The sequence below is a fragment of the Prionailurus bengalensis genome, chromosome D3 (genome assembly GCF_016509475.1).
Source record: "Prionailurus bengalensis isolate Pbe53 chromosome D3, Fcat_Pben_1.1_paternal_pri, whole genome shotgun sequence".
In the NCBI taxonomy this organism is placed as follows: Eukaryota; Metazoa; Chordata; class Mammalia; order Carnivora; family Felidae; genus Prionailurus; species Prionailurus bengalensis.
In genome coordinates, this window is record NC_057356.1 from 67,138,112 (window position 1) to 67,145,170 (window position 7,059).

Below are 7,059 nucleotides of genomic sequence, written 5' to 3' on the forward strand. Positions count from 1 at the left end.
GAACTCTTTAAAACTTACATGTATGTTTGACAGACTCTTGTGTAGACATATTTCACAATAAAAACAGTCTGTTTATAGTTAATCAATCATTCCTTATGTATTTAATACAGCTGTAAACAACTAAATTAGTCCAGACAATTATTAACACACTCAGCATAACAACCCTCATCCACAAACTATTTTGATTTTAAACAAATCCCTGGTTCTGTCTTTTAAAAAGTATCTCTGGGGCGAAAAAAGGTGCACAGAGACCAAAAAAAAAAAAAAAAAGAAAGAAAGAAAGAAAAAAGATATTAAGAGTTCTGGCTAATCAACATTATCTGTAATTTGTCTTTTTATAACAGTCTTATACATTATTCTACTTCTGAACTCGATTGTGACCTAAAATGGAGGATTACATCAACAATAGCATCAACTATTATCTACCTGCCAGGGCAAACTGCCAGTCAAAAGACCGGATTGTTCCTACTCTATTTGGATGAGTAACAGTTAAAAGGATTCTTTAATTTAAAATACACTGCAGCACAAAAGGTAAGGCTACACAAAATAAAGACAAAACATTCTCTTTTTCATACACAGAGGAACCTAAAATTGCTTCTCAAAACTCACCTTTTTGGGAGACATGTAATACTTAATAAAAAATGTTAACTCTGAAGGAGATTATGGAAAAAAATATAAACAAGGCTAGATTAACAACAAAAGAATTGATTGTTAAAAAAAACCAACCTGTACAACTAGAGCCAGCAAATGGTCATAATAAATACCGATCATTTTAATCCTTATAGAAGCATCCACATAAGCTTAATGTTAACCACAGCATTTATAAAGCCTATGTTTTCGCTTTCATCAGTTCCACAGAACATACCTTGTAAACTCTAAAATGCTCTCTCTGGAGCATTACGTATTTGACAATGATTGCCTGGGGCCTCTAAGAAAAACGCTGAGGTGACCCACTCAAACCTCAAAATATTCCAGCTCAGTTCACCCTGGTATAGGCCTTGACCACTTCTGCCATGATCTTGTCTGAAACTTCATCATACTTGTTACTTGAACTATGAGGTAGTGTTTGCTAAAATATAATCGTAAAATAAATGTGTCGCCTCCAAAAGAACTGTAAAGGCTTCACAAGTAGTCCCCTGTTTTTTTGTTTATCTTGGGGCCATTGTCCCACCATCTCCCATAGTTTGAACAGGTTATATGTGCAGCATACCTTAGGAAGTCATCAACAACTGAGAACGAATGGCATATATTCAATGCGAAGAAGAAATGTAAATTCTCTCTCGTGCCAAAAGGAACTCTGCAAGACACTTCAGAAGGACCGCCCCCCTTGAATATCGCGGCGCATCTCAATCTAACAAGCCCTTGTTACCCTCAAAGCTGCTCTTTTCCCTGCAATTCTTGTGAGTGAGTGAATGGCAACCCCAGCAACCCTGATGCAGCCACCAGGCTCTCTCACTCCTTGCTCCCATCCAGTCAAATGCCAAACCATGTCAGTTCTACCTTCTTTGAACCCGCTCGCTTTTCTTCATCATTGCTAAAACGATCTTAGTTTTGAAATTGCCTCTCACCTAGCCTATTTCAACAACTTCCTAGATGCCGTCTCTGCTTCAAATCTTATTTCCACCCCAAATCCATTCCCTGAAGCGAAGCAGTGCAGTGAATGTTTGAATAGCAGCTCACCAGCTGTGTGAACTTGGGCAATTTTCTTAACCTCTCAGCCTCAGTTTCTATCACTGCTTAAGTAGAAAGATTACACCCACCTGTAACGGTTGATAGGATGATTAAAGAAAGTAATACATGTATTGTGACCAGTGTTCCCCACATGGAAAGGCTGGGTTATGTATCTGGGGGAGGGGAGGGTACATGATGAATTATCAAGAACTACAAAAATAGTAGCATGATACGATGCAAGGTTGTAAAGCATTAGAATAACTTGAGCATTTGGGAAAACATTTTATACCAAGCCAAGTACATACTTTGCTTTGCCATTCAAATCTTGTGTACATATTTAAACCAGACTTCAATAAACAATTTTCTCCTGGGAGGTTGTGGCTTTTCAATATACGCCTCCTAGACCTGCGTGTCCCCCCCCCCCCCCCCCCCCCGGGGAATACAAATTCTCTTTTCTTCCCAATGTACTTCCGGTAGAAAAGTCTAGGACCACTGTATGCACTCAAAAAATGATACTATGAAATAGTCACTATCCACTTAATCTTCCAGTTGATCTGCACTGTCCTCAGGATGAAGTCTGAACAATGAACACGGGTGTGCAGAGCCTTGGTTTACCTCTCCAACTTGTCTACTCCCACACCAAAGTTCCACGGCACTGCGGTCGGCCCCAAGGCCTACATTTGCCTCCCTCATCGCTGGACTTTTGTCTGGAACCACTTTTGTTCCCTGACTTCTACCACCCCTGGCCATCCCCTACGTCCTCCTTTTCCCAAGCCAACTCCTGCGGTACATAGGTTTCAGATTAGCATTCTTTCCTCTGGCATTCCAGAGTCCAACTCCTCTCCCAGGGCTGGGCCAGGACCTCCCAGCGTGCTCCTTCCTGCTCTGTGCCAACTGTTAAGCTCCGTGAGGAAAGGGGCTGTGTTCCTTTTCCGCTGCACTACTCATCGCTCAATACAGACCTGTGAATTAACTCATGCATGCTGGTCACTAACTGAAAGGATTCCAAAAACAAAGGTCTATCAGCACTAACAACTGCGATTCCATCCCCTGAGTGGGAAAGGGCCCCAAGACTGGTCACTGCACTCTGGCCCAGTGCAAACTCCAGGACCTGGCCAGACTGACCCACAGGGACGCCAGCTTCAAAATACAGTCCAGGGGCACATTCTGAAGAATGACTACCACACCTGACTCGCGATGTGTCCCAGGGCGACGGACTGCCCCACGCCCCCGGGGCCCGGCCTAAGCGCCAGGAACAGCGCTGCGCGCATGCGTGGTGCCGCCCCCACCCGGAGGGGTGGGGCCGTCCTCACTGAGCGCGCGCATGGGTTGGTCCGCGGCCCAAGAGGGGGTGGTCTAGGGACGCAACCGGTGTATCCCCGAGCCCTCTCATAAAGAAATGCAGCCTCCATTATGGGTGGGTGCTCGCTCGTCCCAGAGCGGCTCCTCACCCCTGCTCCGCACGCCGTCCTCACCAAAGGCCCCGCTACCAGGAAAATCAGCACAGCCTCGCCGTCCGCAGCGTCCTCGAGACCAGCCCAGGGCGCCAGGCAAGCGGCCGCTGGACACCGGAAACAGGGCCGAGGGGCGCACCGGAAGTCCCTCCTCTCCCTATCTAACTCCGCCCCATCCGCCAGCAGCTCCCTAACCGTTTAGATTGTCCGCTCAGTTCTGCTCCTTCAGCACCTTCCAGAGGGAAAAGTTGTTCTTCACACTCGCACTCTCAAGGGCGCGACCAGCCAGCCCCAAATGGAAGAGAAGAAACCAAAACCTCCGCCTTTGCTCAGCAGCTGTGTCCTACAGCACCACTGGTGAACCAAGTATTGAGTACCTTTCTTTGCCACGCCCTACCTCGCTCCACTACTTCTTGCCTCTTCTGGATGGATATCGGAAGTCATCTCCTTGATATTTTCCTTGAAATACTCAGTCTCCGGAGTCATTTCCTGCTTTGCAACCAGAATAGCATCTGGCACTTGTAGCTGTCTATTAACCACTTCCTTAGGCAGCGAGGTTCCTCTTTTCCTGCATCAGCTATTACAAAACCTTAAGCTGTCAACTCTCGCACCCTGCCTCTCATCAGAGAGCTACCACAGGTCTTGCCTGTCGTCCCTAGGGGAGCAGTTCCTTGAGGTACATGGAACCATGTCCCTCACTGCTCCCCTCCCATGCACACGTTGGGAGGCTCTACTTTGATCCCATTGCTGCCTTTGATTCAAATTAAACTCCTTCAGTGCAGTTGATCATCCTATGCAATCTCTATGAAAAGGACTAAATGAAAGACTTTCTGGAGCAGTCTGACATAATAGGATCACACTCTGGGACCCCTTGACTGGGGACCCATGCTGCCAGAACCCATCCAACATCCTCTCTGTCCAGAGCTGCAGTTGGCCATGTTGTGGGCTAGAACACTTTGCTTTGGAAAGTGTTTTCCTCCACACAGGGTCTGAGAGTTGTTTTTGTCTTATTATTCATATTTGCTAAGTCTATTTTCTATGTGAGGGCATACTTGAAGGAAAAGAAATTTCCTAGTTTACCCATGAGAACTAAGAGCTGCAACCAGATTAAAACAGCACTGAAGGCTTCTAAGCAAGTGGATAATATATCTATATATTTATATAATATATCTATGTCTATAATATCTATCTACCCAAGACAATATGTTCAATGCAATCCCTACCAAAATAACACCAGCATTCTTCACAGAGTTAGAGCAAACAATCCTAAAATTTGTATGGGACCAGAAAAGACCCTGAATTGCCAAAGCAATCCTGAAAAAGAAAACCAAAGCTGGAGGCATCACAATTCCAGATTTCAAGCTGTATGACAAAGCTCTAATCAAGACAGTATGGTATTGGCACAAAAGCAGACACACAGATTAATGGAACAGAATAGAGAACCCAGAAATGGACCCACAAATGTGGGCCAACTAATCTTTGACAAAGCAAGAAAGAATATCCAATGGAAAAAAGATAGTCTCTTCAGCAAGTGATATAGGGAAAACTGGACAGTGACATGCAGAAAAATGAACTTGGACCACTTTCTTACCCCATACACAAAAATAAACTCAAAATGGATGAAAGACCTAACTGTAACACAGGAAACCATCAAAATCCTCGAGGAGAAAACAGACAACTTCTCTGACCTCAGCTGCAGCAACTTCTTACTCCACACATCTTTGGAGGTGAGGGAAACAAAAGCAAAAATGAATTATTGGGACCACATCAAGATGGGACCACATCCTTCACCGTGATGGTGAAGGAAACAATCAGCAAAACTAAAAGGCAACTGATGGAATGGGAGAAGATATTTGCAAATGACATATCAGATAAAGGGTTAGTATCCAAAACCTATAAAGAACTTATCAAACTCAACACCCAAAAACCAAACAATCCAGTGAAGAAATGGACAAAAGACATGAATAGACACTTTTCCAAAGAAGACATCCAGGTGGCTAACAGACACATGAAAAAGGCTCAACATCACTCATCATCAGGGAAATACAAATCAAAACCACCGTGAGATACCCCCTCACACTGGTCAGAATGGCTAAAATTAACTCAGACGACAGATGTTCACGAGGATGCAGAGAAAGGGGAACCCTTTTGCACTGTTGGTGGGAATGCAAACTGGTGCAGCCACTCTGGAAAACAGTATGGAGGTTCCTCAAAAAATTAAAAATAGAACTACCCTACGACCCAGCAATCGCACTACTAGGTATTTATCCAAAGAATACAGGAGTGCTGAGTCGAAGGGGCACATGCACTCCAATGTTTATAGCAGCACTCTTGACAATAACTAAAGTATGGAAAAAGCCCAGATGTCCATCGACAGATGAATGGATAAAGAAGATGTGGTGTATATATATACAGTGGGATATTACTCAACGACCAAAAAGAAGAAAATCTTGCCATCCGCAACAACATGGATGGAGCTAGAGTGTATTATGCTAAGTGAAATTAGAGAAAGACAAATTTGATTTCACTCATATGTGGAATTTCAGATACAAAAGAGATGGCCATAAGGAAGCAAAAATAAAAACAGAGGGAGATAAACGATAAAAGACTCAAGTACAGAGAACAAACTGAGGGTTGCTGGCAGGTGTTGGGTGGAGGGATGGGCTAAATGGGTGAGGGGCATTAAGGAGGGCACTTGTTGGGATGAGCACTGAGTGTTACATATAAGAGATGAATCACTAAATTCTATTCCTGAAAAAATTTAACCCTGGTCTTTAGCAAACCAAAATATTGTGCTAACATTATTTTGGTATTGTAAATCAATTTTTTAAAACTCTGAATTATGAAAAAAGTATTTTCTTACTAATGAATTATGAAATAACATGATAATCTGAACCAAATTTCCTAGTATTTCCTTCTATAAGCTTATGGAATCGTTTCCTAAAGATTAGTTAACTAAATTATTGTCTGTTTACTGTATTATGTAATAAACGTGTTCCAGATAAATATATCTAACCTCAGCGGGGGAAAAAAAAAAACCTTGCATTTTTCTAAATGTTAACTCTGCCTGCAGTATGCACAGACGGGAGAGGGGCCAAAACATATGCAAGGTAAGAAGCTCCTACAGGGCTACAAAAGAGGTGCTTAAACTAAAATGTGGGGAAATAGACAAATTCAAGAGATCTTATGAGGTAAAATAGAAATTGTTGACAGATTAAATTGGGAAGGGAGAGGAAGGCATCAGGATAATTACTACGTTTCAGGCTTGGGCAATTCAGTAATACAAATAATGGTGTCATTCAAGAGAATGTGGAATTAAACAGGACTAATGGCTTCCTCCTTAAAAAAAAGGAAATAATTTTGCTTGCCAAAGGGCAAGAGGAGTAAAGAAGGGATGGGATATCTAAACAGATGGTAACTACACCTATGGAGGTGAGCACTGCATAATATATAGAACCGTTAAATCACTATGTTGTACACCTGAAAGTAGTAACATTGTATGTCAACTACAGTAATGAAAAACCATTTTCAAAGTTACTGACAAAAAAAGCGCGAGGGGCTGAATTTGGAAAAGAAAAAGATGGTGTGAAAACCCAATAGGGGAGTGAAGAAGGCAGTGACAGAATTGAAACAAAAACAGTAGGATTATAAAACTCACCTTGATCAATACCCTTAGACACTGCCCACTATGTGTCCCAGGTTCTTGCACAGAATGTTTTCACAATGACTGGCATCTAATGACCAATCAAGGGCCAAGGAAAAGGTTGGCAAAAAAATAATTCCATTTTGCTTAGTATCAAAATTTTATTATTGGTAATAACTTTGAAACCATGAGGCACTCAGAAAGTGATTTATTTCACCAAAAACATTTACTTCAGGAGAATATCTCTTTGGCTGAGGTACATCTAGAGTCAAAGGTTAGTGATCTGGAAAA

The 7,059-nt window shown here is 42.6% G+C and overlaps 1 protein-coding gene across 4 annotated transcripts in view; it reads right to left on the bottom strand.

Annotated features, from left to right (window-relative positions):
• The window catches only part of HDHD2 (haloacid dehalogenase like hydrolase domain containing 2), a 36,560-nt gene extending 33,282 nt beyond the window's left edge, over positions 1 to 3,278 (bottom strand). The window contains exon 1 of one of the 4 annotated variants that reach the window (XM_043558750.1): positions 3,123 to 3,278. The gene's annotated coding sequence lies outside the window, so the exon portion shown is untranslated. Of the gene's footprint in view, positions 1 to 2,858; positions 2,950 to 2,984; positions 3,094 to 3,122 lie in introns of those variants that run through there. The other 3 variants (XM_043558751.1, XM_043558753.1, XM_043558752.1) reach the window with 3 other exon arrangements.
• Between the last annotated feature and the right edge of the window lie 3,781 nt (positions 3,279 to 7,059).